Raw genomic sequence first — 13,298 nt, 5'->3', positions numbered from 1 at the left:
GAGCCTGGTGTGCTGCCGTCTATGGGGTCTCACAGAGTCGGACATGACTGAAGCGACTTAGCAGCAGCAGCAGCAGCAGTCTGGACCTGACTGCAGCCATGAGATTAAAAGACGCTTGCTCCTTGGAAGAAAAGCTATGACAAACCTAGACAGTATATTAAAAAGCAGAAACATTACTTTTCTGACAAAAGTGCATATAGTCAAAGCTATAGTTTTCCCAGTAGTCTTGTATGGATGTGCGATTTGGACCATAAAGACGGCTGAGCGCCAAAAAATTGATGTGACTAAACCACAACAACAAGTCTGGACCCGAATCATGGAGAAGAGGCTGTGTGAGTAGTGAGGTAAAGGGGGTGAAGAAGTAAGTCAGGCAGATATCTGGGGCAAGGATATTCTAGGAAGAAGGAATAGCCAGTGCAAAGGGCCTGAGGTTTCTGATGTGTTTGAGGAACACTAAGAAGTTCCTGCAGGGCGAAACAGGGGTGGCGGGGAGGGGAGAGAGACAGACCGAGAAAAGGATAATACCCAAACATGGCAACATGGTTACCATTTGAGGAATCTGATTAAGGAACACATACACACAGGTGAGTATGCTGCTGCTGCTGCTAAGTCGCTTCAGTCGTGTCCGACTCTGTGCGACCTCATAGACGGAAGCCCACCAGGCTCCCAGGTGAGTATATATGTTACCAAAAGAGTGTGTGTGGGGTCTGACTGCTCGCTGCCCAGAAGCCAATCACCAGGCCAGGGTGGTGGAAAGGAAACTTTGCTTTATTTCAGATGCTAGCAACAGGGGGTGGGGGACACGCGGATGTCTGTCCAAAGGCCCACTCCCCCAACACCAGCAACCAGTGGGGCAAGGGCTTTTATAAACAGAAGGAGGAGGCCACATGCAGAAACAGAACAGTCATTCCTGACAGTCATCTTCAAATTGATCATCGGTGGTCTGACCGGTATCATCTTGGTTGTTTTGGGTACCGTCAATCTTCAGTTCCAGGGTCTGTTTGTTCCCATTTCTTCGAGGCCGGTTCTCAAGATTGTGGCAGCTTATGTCGTGGGTACAGTCTGGTCATTATGTAGCTAACTTCTCCACCTGGGGTTTTAGTATCTGTAAGACAGCTCAGTGGATGTGGCTCAGAAGATCATTTACAGCCTTTGTGAAAGAACTGAAGGTCCTTGACTCTGCTTAACATCATTATTATTATTTTATCTCCTTTAACTGTTTTCTTTTGTTTCTGCATTTCACTGATTAAACTTATTCTTTGACTAAAGTCTTCCACAGACTAAAGGCAGGCAGAGGACATGGGGTGGTGGGGCTGGGCGGGGCAAGGACCATAGAGTCGTCCTGCTTTGTTTCATATAGACAGGTATACATATAGATACACATGTTTTCTGAACATTTTGCAAACCAGTCAGAGACATGACTCCTCCTTATTCCTAAATACTTCAATTTATATTTCCTGAGAAAAAATGACCTTCTCTTACAGAGGGTTTCTCTACCTTGTTGACTCTGATGGCAGATAATTCTTTGCTGTGGAGGGCTGTCCTGTGCACTGTAAGATTTTTAACATCCCCGGTCTCCACCCACTAGATGTCAGTAGCGCACATTTCCTTACATCCCTGGTTGAGACAGCCAAAAATGCCTTCACAAGTTAGCTAATGTCCCCTGGATGACAGAAGAATGCCCCACCCCCGCCCTCTCCCCTAGCTGAGAACCATTGCTTCTATAACTACAATGCAATGGTCACAAGCAGGGAATTTAATATTGATCAAATATTGCTACCTGAACTACAGACATTCAACATTGTCAGTAATCCAATAATGTCTTCCTTGGTCATTTTAACTTTCTGGCCTCTGGTCCAATCCGGGGTCATGCCCTGCAGACAGATGTCATGCCTAGAATGTCCTTTCTCCTTTGCTTGTCTTTCATGACAATGACATTTTTAAAAAAATTATTGAAGAAAGAAAATAACAAACATTTTTAAAAACGTTTATTGAAGTATGGTTGATTTACAATGTTGTGTTAATTTCTGCAGCACAGCGAAGTGATTATGAAAGTGTAACTGAAGTACTTATCTATAACTGAAGAATATATACAATCTTCTTAAATATTATTTTTCATATTCTTTTCCATTGTGGTTTATCATAGAATATTGAATACATTTCTTCGTGCAATACACTAGCATGTTGTTTATCCAGCCTGTATATAAGAGCTTGCATCTGCTAATCCCAAACCCCCAATCCATCCCTCCCCCGCCGACCTCCCCCTTGGCAACCACGAGTCTGTTCTCTGTGTCTGTGAGTTTGTTTCTGTTTCATAGATATGTTCCCTTATGTTGTGCTGTGTTTGTTTGTTTCCCCCACTCCATGGCTTGCAGGATCTTAGTTCCCTGATCAGGGATTGAATCCAGGCCCTTGGCAGTGAAAGCACAGAGTCCTAATCACTGGACCACCAGGGAATTCCCTGTGTTGTATTTTAGATTCCACATATAAGTGATATCATATGGTATTTGTTGTCCTTTTTCTGATTTGCTTTGTTTGGCATGATAAACTCTAGGTCCATCCATGTTGTTGTAAATGGCATTATTTCATTATGTTTTATGGCTGATTAGTATTCCATTCAGAAAACTAAGATCATGGCATCTGGTCCCATCACTTCATGGGAAATAGATGGGGAAACAGTGGAAACAGTGTCTGACTTTATTTTTCCAAAATCCCTGCAGATGGTGATTGCAGTCATGAAATTAAAAGACACTTACTCCTTGGAAGGAAAGTTATGACCAACGTAGATAGCACATTCAAAAGCAGAGATACTACTTTGCCAACAAAGGTCCGTCTAGTCAAGGCTATGGTTTTTCCAGTGGTCACGTATGGATGTGAGAGTTGGACCGTGAAGAAAGCTGAGTGCCAAAGAATTGATGCTTTTGAACTGTGGTGTTGGAGAAGACTCTTGAGAGTCCCTTGGACTGCAAGGAGATCCAACCAGTTCAGTCACTCAGTCGTGTCCGACTCTTTGTGACCCCATGAATCGCAGCACGCCAAGCCTCCCTGTCCATCACCAACTGCCGGAGTTCACTCAGACTCACGTCCATCGAGTCAGTGATGCCATCCAGCCATCTCATCCTCTGTCATCCCCTTCTCCACCTGCCCCCAATCCCTCCCAGCATCAGAGTCTTTTCCAATGAGTCAACTCTTCGCATGACGTGGCCAAAGTACTGGAGTTTCAGCTTTAGCATCATTCCTTCCAAAGAAATCCCAGGGTTGATCTTCAGAATGGATTGGTTGGATCTCCTTGCAGTCCAAGGGACTCTCAAGAGTCTTCTCCAACACCACAGTTCAAAAGCATCAATTCTTCGGCACTCAGCCTTCTTCACGGTCCAACTCTCACATCCATACATGACCGCAGGAAAAACCATAGCCTTGACTAGACGGACCTTAGTCGGCAAAGTTATGTCTCTGCTTTTGAATATGCTATCTAGGTTGGTCATAACTTTTCTTCCAAGGAGTAAGCGTCTTTTAATCTCATGGCTGCAGTCACCATCTGCAGTGATTTTGGAGCCCAAAAAAATAAAGTCTGACACTGTTTCCACTGTTTCCCATCTATTTCCCATGAAGTGATGGGACCAGATGCCATGATCTTCATTTTCTGAATGTTGAGCTTTGAGCCAACTTTTTCACTCTCCTCTTTCACTTTCATCAAGAGGGTTTTAGTTCCTCTTCACTTGCTGCCAAAAGGGTGGTGTCATCTGGATATCTGAGGTTATTGATATTTCTCCCGGCAATCTTGATTCCAGCTTGTGTTTCTTCCAGTCCAGCGTTTCTCATGATGGACTCTGCATATAAGTTAAATAAGCAGGGTGACACTATACAGCCTTGACATACTCCTTTTCCTATTTGGAACCAGTCTGTTGTTCCATGTCCAGTTCTAACTGTTGCTTCCTGACCTGTATACAGATTTCTCAAGAGGCAGGTCAGGTGGTCTGGTATTCCCATCTCTCTCAGAATTTTCCACAGTTTATTGTGATCCACACAGTCAAAGGCTTTGGTCTAGTCAATAAAGCAGAAATAGATGTTTTTCTAGAACTCTCTTGCTGTTTCCATGATCCAGTGGATGTTGGCAATTTGATCTCTGGTTCCTCTGCCTTTTCTAAAACCAGCTTGAACATCAGGAAATTCAAGGTTCACATCTTGCTGAAGCCTGGCTTGGAGAAATTTGAGCATTACTTTACTAGCATGTGAGATGAGTGCAATTGTGTGATAGTTTGAGCATTCTTTGGCATTACCTTTCTTTGGGACTGGAATGAAAACTGACCATTTCCAGTCCTGTGGCCACTGCTGAGTTTTCCAAATTTGCTGGCATATTGAGTGCAGCACTTTCACAGCATCATCTTTCAGGATTTGAAATAGCTCAACTGGAATGCCATCACCTCCACTAGCTTTGTTCATAGTGATGCTTTCTAAGGCCCACTTGACTTCACATTCCAGGACGTCTGGTTCTAGGTGAGTGATCACACCATCGTGATTATCTGGGTCGTGAAGATCGTTTTTGTACAGTTCTTCTGTGTATTCTTGCCACCTCTTCTTAATATCTTCTGCTTCTGTTAGGTCCATACCATTTCTGTCCTTTATTGAGCCCATCTTTGCATGAAATGTTCCCTTGGTATCTCTAATTTTCTTGAAGGGATCTCTAGTCTTTCCCATTCTGTTCTTCTGTTCTTTGCATTGATCGCTGAAGAAGGCTTTCTTATCTCTTCTTGCTATTCTCTGGAACTCTGCATTCAGATGCTTATATCTTTCGTTTTCTCCTTTGCTTTTTGCCTCTCTTCTTTTCACAGCTATTTGTAAGGCCTCCCCCAGACAGCCATTTTGCTTTTTTGCATTTCTTTTCCACGGGGATGGTCTTGATCCCTGTCTCCTGTACAATGTCACAAACCTCCATCCATAGTTCATCAGGCACTCTATCTATCAGATCTAGGCCCTTAAATCTATTTCTCACTTCCACTGTGTAATCATAAACGATTTGATTTAGGTCATACCTGAATGGTCTAGTGGTTTTCCCTACTTTCTTCAATTTAAGTCTGAATTTGGTAATAAGGAGTTCATGATCTGAGCCACAGTCAGCTCCTGGTCTTATTTTTGCTGACTGTATAGGGTTTCTCCATCTTTGGCTACAAAGAATATAATCAGTCTGATTTCGGTGTTGACCATCTGGTGATGTCCATGTGTAGAGTCTTCTCTTGTGTTGTTGGAAGTGTGTGTTTGCTATGACCAGTGCATTTTCTTGGCAAAACTCTTTGCCCTGCTTCATTCTGCATTCCAACGCCAAATTTGCCTGTTACCCCAGGTGTTTCTTGACTTCCTACTTTTGCATTCCAGTCCCCTATAATGAAAAGGACATCTTTTTTGGGTGTTAGTTCTAAAAGGTCTTGTAGATCTTCATAGACCCCTTCAACTTCAGTGTCTTCAGCGTTACTGGCTGGGGCATAGACTTGGATTACTGTGATATTGAATGGTTTGCCTTGGAAACGAACAGAGATCATTTTGTTGTTTTTGAGATTGCATCCAAGTAATGCATTTTGGACTCTTCTGTTGACCATGATGGCTATTCCATTTCTTCTGAGGGACTCCTGCCCACAGTAGTAGATATAATGGTCATCTGAGTTAAATTCACCCATTCCAGTCCATTTTAGTTTGCTGATTCCTAGAATGTTGACGTTCACTCTTGCCATCTCTTGTTTGACCACTTCCAATTTGCCTTGATTCATGGACCTAACATTCCAGGTTCCTATGCAATATTGCTCTTTACAGCATCAGACCTTGCTTCTATCACCAGTCACATCCACAGCTGGGTATTGTTTTTGCTTTGGGTCCATCCCTTCATTCTTTCTGGAGTTATTTCTCCACTGATCTCCAGTAGCATATTGGGCACCTACTGACGCTGGGGAGTTCCTCTTTCAGTATCCTATCATTTTGCCTTTTCATACTGTTCATGGGGTTCTCAAGGCAAGAATACTGAAGTGGTTTGCCATTCCCTTCTCCACTGTCAGACCTCTCCACCATGACCCATCCATCTTGGGTTGCCCCATGGGTATGGCTTAGTTTCACTGAGTTAGACAAGGCTGTGGTCCTAGTGTGATTAGATTGACTAGTTTTCTGTGAGTATGGTTTCAGTGTGTCTGCCCTCTGATGCCCTCTTGCAACACCTACCATCTTACTTGTGTTTCTCTTACCTTGGGCGTGGGGTATCTCTTTGCGGCTGCTCCAGCAAAGCGCAGCCGCTGCTCCTTACCTTGGATGAAGGGTATCTCCTCACCGCCACCCTTCCTGACCTTCAAAGTGGGATAGCTCCTCTAGGCCCTCCTGCGCCCGTGCAGCCACCGCTCCTTGGACATGGGGTTGCTCCTCCCGGCCCCACGTGTTCATTGGAAGGACTGATGCTGAAGCTGAAACTCCCATACTTTGGCCACCTCATGTGAAGAGTTGACTCACTGGAAAAGACCCTGATGCTGGGAGGGATTGGGGGCAGGAGGAGAAGGGGACGACAGGCGATGAGATGGTTGGATGGCATCACCGACTCGATGGACATGAGTTTGGGTGGACTCCGGGAGTTGGTGATGGACAGGGAGGCCTGGCGTGCTGCGATTCATGGGGTCGCGAAGAGTTGGACACGACTGAGTGACTGAACTGAACTGAGTATTCCACTGTGTTTATGTACCACATAGTCTTGATCCAGTCCTCTGTCGATTGGTGTTTAGATTGTTTCCACGTCTTGACTATTGTAAATACTCCTGCTATGAACATTGACGTGAATGCATCTTTACGAAATATGGTTTTGTTTGGATATATGCCCAGGAGTGGGGTTCCTGGATAACATGGCACCTCTAGTGTTTTGAGGAACCTCCATACTGGTTTCCATAGTGGCTGCACCAGTTTACGTTCCTACCAACAGTATGGAAGAGTTCTCTTTTCTTTACCCCCTGTCCAACATTTGTTATTTGTAGACTTCTTGACATTGACATTTTTGAAGGTCATAGGCCAGTTGTTTTGTAGAATGTTCTTGTCTGAGACATTGCATTTGTCTGATTTTCCTTGTGATTGGATTCAGGTTAAGCAGCTTTGGAAGAAATATCACAGAAGTGATCGTGTGTCCCTTTCTATGCAGTGTATCAGGATTCGATTTGTCCATTTGCTCCATTACTGGTCATTTAAACTATGATCCCTTGATTAAGACATTGTCTGTTTCTCCTCTGTGAAATGACAGTTTTTTCCTTTGTCATAAATGTGTATTTTATGGGCAGATACAGAGAAGCTACACAAATACCTTGTTTCTCATGAAACTTCAACTCACCAGTTTCAGCATCCATTGATGATTCTTGCCTGAATCAATTGTCCTGATTTGTTGCTTTTAATAATTATTCTACATAAACCCTGAATACACTCAAAAGGCTGCTTTTAACCTATGTGTGAAATGGAAAGAGCAGTAATGAAATGGGACTTCCCTGGAAGTCCAGTGATTAAGACTCTGTGCTTCCAAGACAGGGGTGCAGGTTTGATTCCTGATCGTCAGGGAACTAAGATCCTTCATACTGAGTGGCTCAAAAAGAAAAGGAAATACAGGGACTTTCCTGGTAGTCTAGTGATTAAGACTCTGCACTCCTGATGCAGAGGGCCCGGGTTTGATCCTTGGTCAGGGAACTAGATCCCACATTCTGTAACTAAGGCCTGATGCAGCCAAAGAAATAAATACAAAAAAGAAAAACAAACAAACAAATAGCCCCAAAGGGGTTGAAATGCACATCCATGTAACTTTCAACCAGGATCAGAAACGGATTCATCAGGATATGAGTGCCTGCTCAGTAGCTTCAGTCATGTCCAATTCTTTGTGACCCTATGGACCATAGCCCACCAGGCTCCTCTGTCCATGGGATTTCCCAGACAAGAATACTGGAGTGGGTTGCCATGCCCTCCAGGGGAGCTTCCCAACCCAGGGATTGAACCCGCGTCTCCGGTGTCTCTTGCATTGCAGGCAGTTTCTTTACCATTGGACCACCTGGGAAGCCCTGCATCAGGACATGTGAAACCCCAAAACATTCCTGCCTGGAGATAAATGCAAATTATTCAAGGTTTCAAATATGCATTGGGAGGTGAGGGCAGGAGGGCAAAAGACAGGCCTGGGATGGTTGGGTCTTTGGTTCACTAGATGGGGAAATGGGGATGAATTCCAGAACTACTCAGGTGGTGAAACTTACAGGACGTGGACTGCTTAGATTTTGAACCCAGGGAGGAGGATGGAGGGCAAGGCAGGGGACGAGAGAGAAGGAGATACTGTCCTCCAAGACCCTCACCTGGGGCTGATGAGCCCTCAGGGCTGGGGATGTGAGTGTTGAGGGACAGACTGAGCCTCTCTGGGGCAGTCGGGCATTCCAGACCTGGGCAGGGACTGCTCTGGCATTTCCGAGGCCCTTGAACTGGCAAAGGGGCTGATGGTGGCTTCCAAGAGGCTCATGTGTGTCCTGGAGTGGCCAGGAGCCTGGCTCTCCTCTTCTCTGGTTCCAGCTTCAGCCTGGGACAGAGGAAGGTCACATGTTCTACCTTGAATGGTGTTAGGAATCTGATGGGTGGGGGAGTTATTTCAGAAATCTAAGGGAAATTCCCTGGCAGTCCAGTAGTTAGGACTGAGTGGTTTCACTGCCAGGCGGGCCCAGGTTCGATTCCTGGTGGGGAAGCTAAGATCCTACAAACCTGCTGTGCAGCCAAAAAACAAAAAACTAATTGCATCTTTCTCCCTCACCCACCCAATCAAAGTGCTTTCTTGCTGTTACATATCTCCATGCTGGCTGGCAAGGCTAGGATGCTTATCCAGCCCCTCTCGGAAATCCTTGGTCCACATGGTGTTCAAGCTCACCTTCTGTTCCTTTCATTCAGAGAAGAAGTATTTATAGAGCACCTCTGTGTGCCAAGCATTGTTTGAGGCTCTGGGGACCAGGCAATGTGGAAGACAGACAAAAAATTTCCTGCTCACGTGGGGTTGACATTCCAGTGAGGAACAGACACGGTATAAGAATGTTATAAGTGCTAGGGGAAAAAAAATTAATGCAGGCTAAGGAGGCATGTGGAGTGGAGAATTCAGGGAAGGCAGCCAAGGGAGCCTCACAGGGACATTTGAGCAAAGATCAGAAGATGTGAGGCAGAAGCTGTGTGGACATCTATGGGAAGAGCATTCCCATAGATGGAGAAGCAGGTGCAAATGCCCTGAGGCAGAACTGTGCCTAATGGAGCAGAAGGAGCAAGACAGAGTGAGAGAGAGGGGAGAAGAAGTCAGCAGGTGGCAGGAGGGACCTCCCTGGCTGTTCATCCTTTGGACTCCATGCTCCCAACATAGGGGGCCCAGGTTCGATCCTTGGTCAAGGAACTAGAATCCCACATGCCATGCAGTGTGGCCAAAAGATGAAGAATAATAATAAATAAAAATAAAATTTTAAAAAGAGGTGACAGGAGCAGATCATGAAGGGCATTGTGGGCTATTCTAAGGAGTTTAGTTTATTTATTTGGGGATGCTCTGGGTCTTCACTGCTTTCTCTAGTTGTAGTGAGTGGAGGCTGCTCTCTAGCTGCCGTGTGCTGGCTTCTCTTGTTCCAGAGCACAGGTTCTAGGCGTGCGGGCTTCAGTAATTGCAGCCCCAGTGCTCAGTAGTTGTGGCACAAGTTGCTCCGTGCCATGTGGGGTTTTCCTGGACCAGGGATTGCCCAGTCCCCTGCGTTGGCAGGCAGATTCTTAACAACTGGACCACCAGGGAAGTTGATTTTAATTCTTATATTAAGTGAGATGGGAGCCATGAGAGGAAGGATAATGACTTAGCTCCTAAACTGGTCCCTCTTTCATCTTTCAACCTGGTTATAGTTCCACCCAGCCTGAAGCCCTGTCTTTATCACCACACGAGTCTCACCTCCATTTGCCTCCCCTTCCACCTCCAGCTCTATCTCTTTTTCATCTCCCCACCTTTGTCTCATTTGGTGTTTCTAAGAAAGGTTGTTGTTCAGTTGCTCAGTTGTGTCTGACTCTTTGTGACTCCATGAACTGCAGCACACCAGGCTTCCCTGTCTGTCACCATGTCCCAGAGTTTGCTCAACCTCATGTCCATCGAGTCGGTGATGCCCTCCAACCATCTCATCCTCTGTCACCCTCTTCTCCTCCTGCCTTCAGCCTTTCCCAGCATCAGGGTCTTTTCCAGTGAGTCTGCTCTTTGCATCAGGTGGCCAAAGTACTGGAGCTTCAGTTTCAGCATCAGTCCTTCCAATGAATATTCAGGGTTGATTTCCTTTAGGATTGACTGGTTTGTTCTCCTTTCTGTCTAGGGAAAGGCAGGACACAACAAAGGAACACAAAAACACAATCCCAATAGCACTCTAACATGTTAAAAGCAGCTAGTTAGGAAAATATAAGAAACAGACTCATAGACATAGAAACAAACTTATGGAGGGAGTTTTCTGGAGGTCCAGTGCCTAGACTCAGTGCTTTTACTGCTATGCCCCAGATTCAATCCCGGGTTGGGGAAATGAGATTCCACAAGCCATATGGTGCAGCAAAAAAAAAAAAAAAAAAAGGGTGGGGAGAGAAACAAATTTATGGTTACCAAAGGGAAATAAGGGTGAATGAATTAAGAGTTTGAGCTTAAAAGACGTATACCACACACACACACACACACACACACACACACACACTACATACAAAATAGATAAATAAGAAGGACTTACTATATAATACACGGAACTATATTCAATGTCTTGTAATAACCTGTAATGGAAAAGAATCACTTTTCTGTACATCTTAAACTAATGCATCCATGCTACTCAGTCATGTCCAACTCTTTGCAACCCCAAGGACTGTGGCCTGCAAGGCTCCTCTGTCCATGGGGTTTTGCAGGCAAGAATACTGGATTGGGTGGCCATTTTTAAATCAACTTCAATTTAAAAAAAAAAGACTGTCACTTTCAGAGGGTTATGGGGAATTAATTCACTATTTATAAAAGTAGTCTCTAAAGGGAAAGAATCAAGCACTTTTACATAAAAAGTGTAACCAAATGGAATTTAAGAGGACGCATCTGCAGGGGAAGAAGTTTAGCTAATAAAGGAGGACAAAATGCGAAGAGGGACACATCACTACTTTGCAACCTCCAACAAGTTCATCATCAATGGCTGCTAACCTCATGCAAGGAGAGACAAGGAGTGTGAGCCTGATCTGAAGGAACCAACAACACTCACCATCGGGTCAAAGGCATTAAACCCTAGTCTAATCCTGGTTCTGGAAACAACTGCCAATTTGCATGAAAGATGAAGGGCAGAGGACCATGCTGGCGTGTCCCATGAGGATGGGATCAGCACCACCCAGACCATGGGAATCAGCCTGAATTGTGCAACTGATTCGTTTGTAATGGAGAAAAGGGATGGAGCGGGAACCCATGAATTAAAAGAGACTTAAAAGACATATCATTTTCTTCTTTTTTTTTTTGCATGGGCAAGACTAAACCACAGTATCTAGAGATTCAAACTTGCATGATAAACTACTCAGAAATACTAGGCGGTGATTATTACACAAGTCACAACAGTGGTTGCTTTTCAGAGTGAGGAAGCACCTGACTGAGACGCAGCCTGTAGGAAGGGCGTCTGGGGTTGCTGGTGATATGCTCTTTGGGGACCTGCGTGGGGGTTAGAATGATGTCTGTCTTCCAGCTGAGTTTCCCAGATTCAGCACTATCAACATTCAGGTCAGATAACATTTAGTTGTGTGGGAATGTCATGTGCATAACGAGATGTTTAGCAGCATCCCTGAGCTCCACCCAGTAGAGGTCAAGAACAGCCCTCCCCCACTCCATCCTGACAGTCAGCAAGGGCTCCAGTTATTGCTGAATGTTCCCCAGGGGGCATAATCACTCCTGGTTGAGAACTGTCTCTCAGGAGTGTCTTAAGTCATGCCTCTATTTTGTGTGCTTTCTTGGGTCTGATTCTGTGTGTGCATGCATTTTATTCACTTTTTACTTTGTATATTGGAGGATAGTTGATTTAGGGCCTCCCTGGTGGCTCAGATGGTAGAGACTTTGTCTGCAATGCAGGAGACTCAGGTTCAGTCCCTGGGTCAGGAAGATCCCCTGGAGAAGGGAATGGTTACCCACTCCAGTATTCTTGCCAGGAGAACTCCATGGACAAAGGAGCCTGGCGGGTTACAAAGAGTCAGACACCACTGAGCGACTTCCAGAGAGAGCGCACTACAGGTGATTTATAATATTGTGTTAGTGTCAGGTGTACAGCAGAATGATTCAGTTATACATGTATCTATTTTTTTTTCAGATTCTTTTCCCATATGGGTCATTACAGAATACTGAGTAGAGTTCCCTGTGCTATATAGTAGGTCCTTGTTTATCTATTACTGTAGCCCACCAGGCCCCTCTGTCCATGGAACTTTTCCAGGCAAGAATATTAGAGCAAGTTGCCATATCCTACTCCAGAGGCTCTTCCTGTCCCAGGGATTGAACCCGAGTCCCTTGTGTCTCCTGAATTGGCAGGTGGATTCTTTACCACTAGCGTCACCTGGGAAGCCCCATTTTGTATATAGTAGTATGTGTATGTTAACTCTAAAATCCTAATTTATCCCTCCCCCCCTTACCCCTCCCCCATAACCTTTCCCATTTGGTAATCATAAACTTGTTTTTGAAGTCTGTCAGTATGTTTCCGTTTTGTAATATCTATCTATCTGTTCCAGTATAGTTTTTATGGGGGAAACAACAGTATTCTATGGCTTATCTGGAAGAAGGAAAAAGACAATGGAAATAGCCCAGGAATTTTGCAACAAGTGGAGTATTAGATGTTAAAATATATTCTAAAGATACTGTAGTTAAAACAGAGTGGCACTGGGACAAATGGATGAATCTCTGAAATAAAGTAATCTACCTCCAATGCGCCCCATTTTAGCAGATTAAGTCTGAGCTGCTTCAGACATCCCTTCTGCCTGTCCCTCCAGCTCTCCTCCCATCAACATCACAACTCAGTCAAATTTCACCATATCACCCTTTGCATGTACAATTTCTACTATCTGGAGCACCTTTCCTTAAGTGTCATCCTTGCAGGATGTCTGCCTACCCAGACACTCTAGGTCAATGATGTGCCCCTCCTTTCTGTTCCCATAGACTCCAGCTCCCACCCCTCTCACCCCTTTAGAATAAACCATAACCTGAAAGTCTGTCTCCTCCTCTCAGGTTTGAGGCCCAGGATGGCAAGGACTATGTTCCCCTCAAGGACTTGCACAGT

The sequence above is a fragment of the Ovis aries genome, chromosome 5 (genome assembly GCF_016772045.2).
Source record: "Ovis aries strain OAR_USU_Benz2616 breed Rambouillet chromosome 5, ARS-UI_Ramb_v3.0, whole genome shotgun sequence".
In the NCBI taxonomy this organism is placed as follows: domain Eukaryota; kingdom Metazoa; phylum Chordata; class Mammalia; order Artiodactyla; family Bovidae; genus Ovis; species Ovis aries.
The sequence above is the reverse complement of the archived record's forward strand: the minus strand, read 5'-3'. Positions refer to the sequence as shown.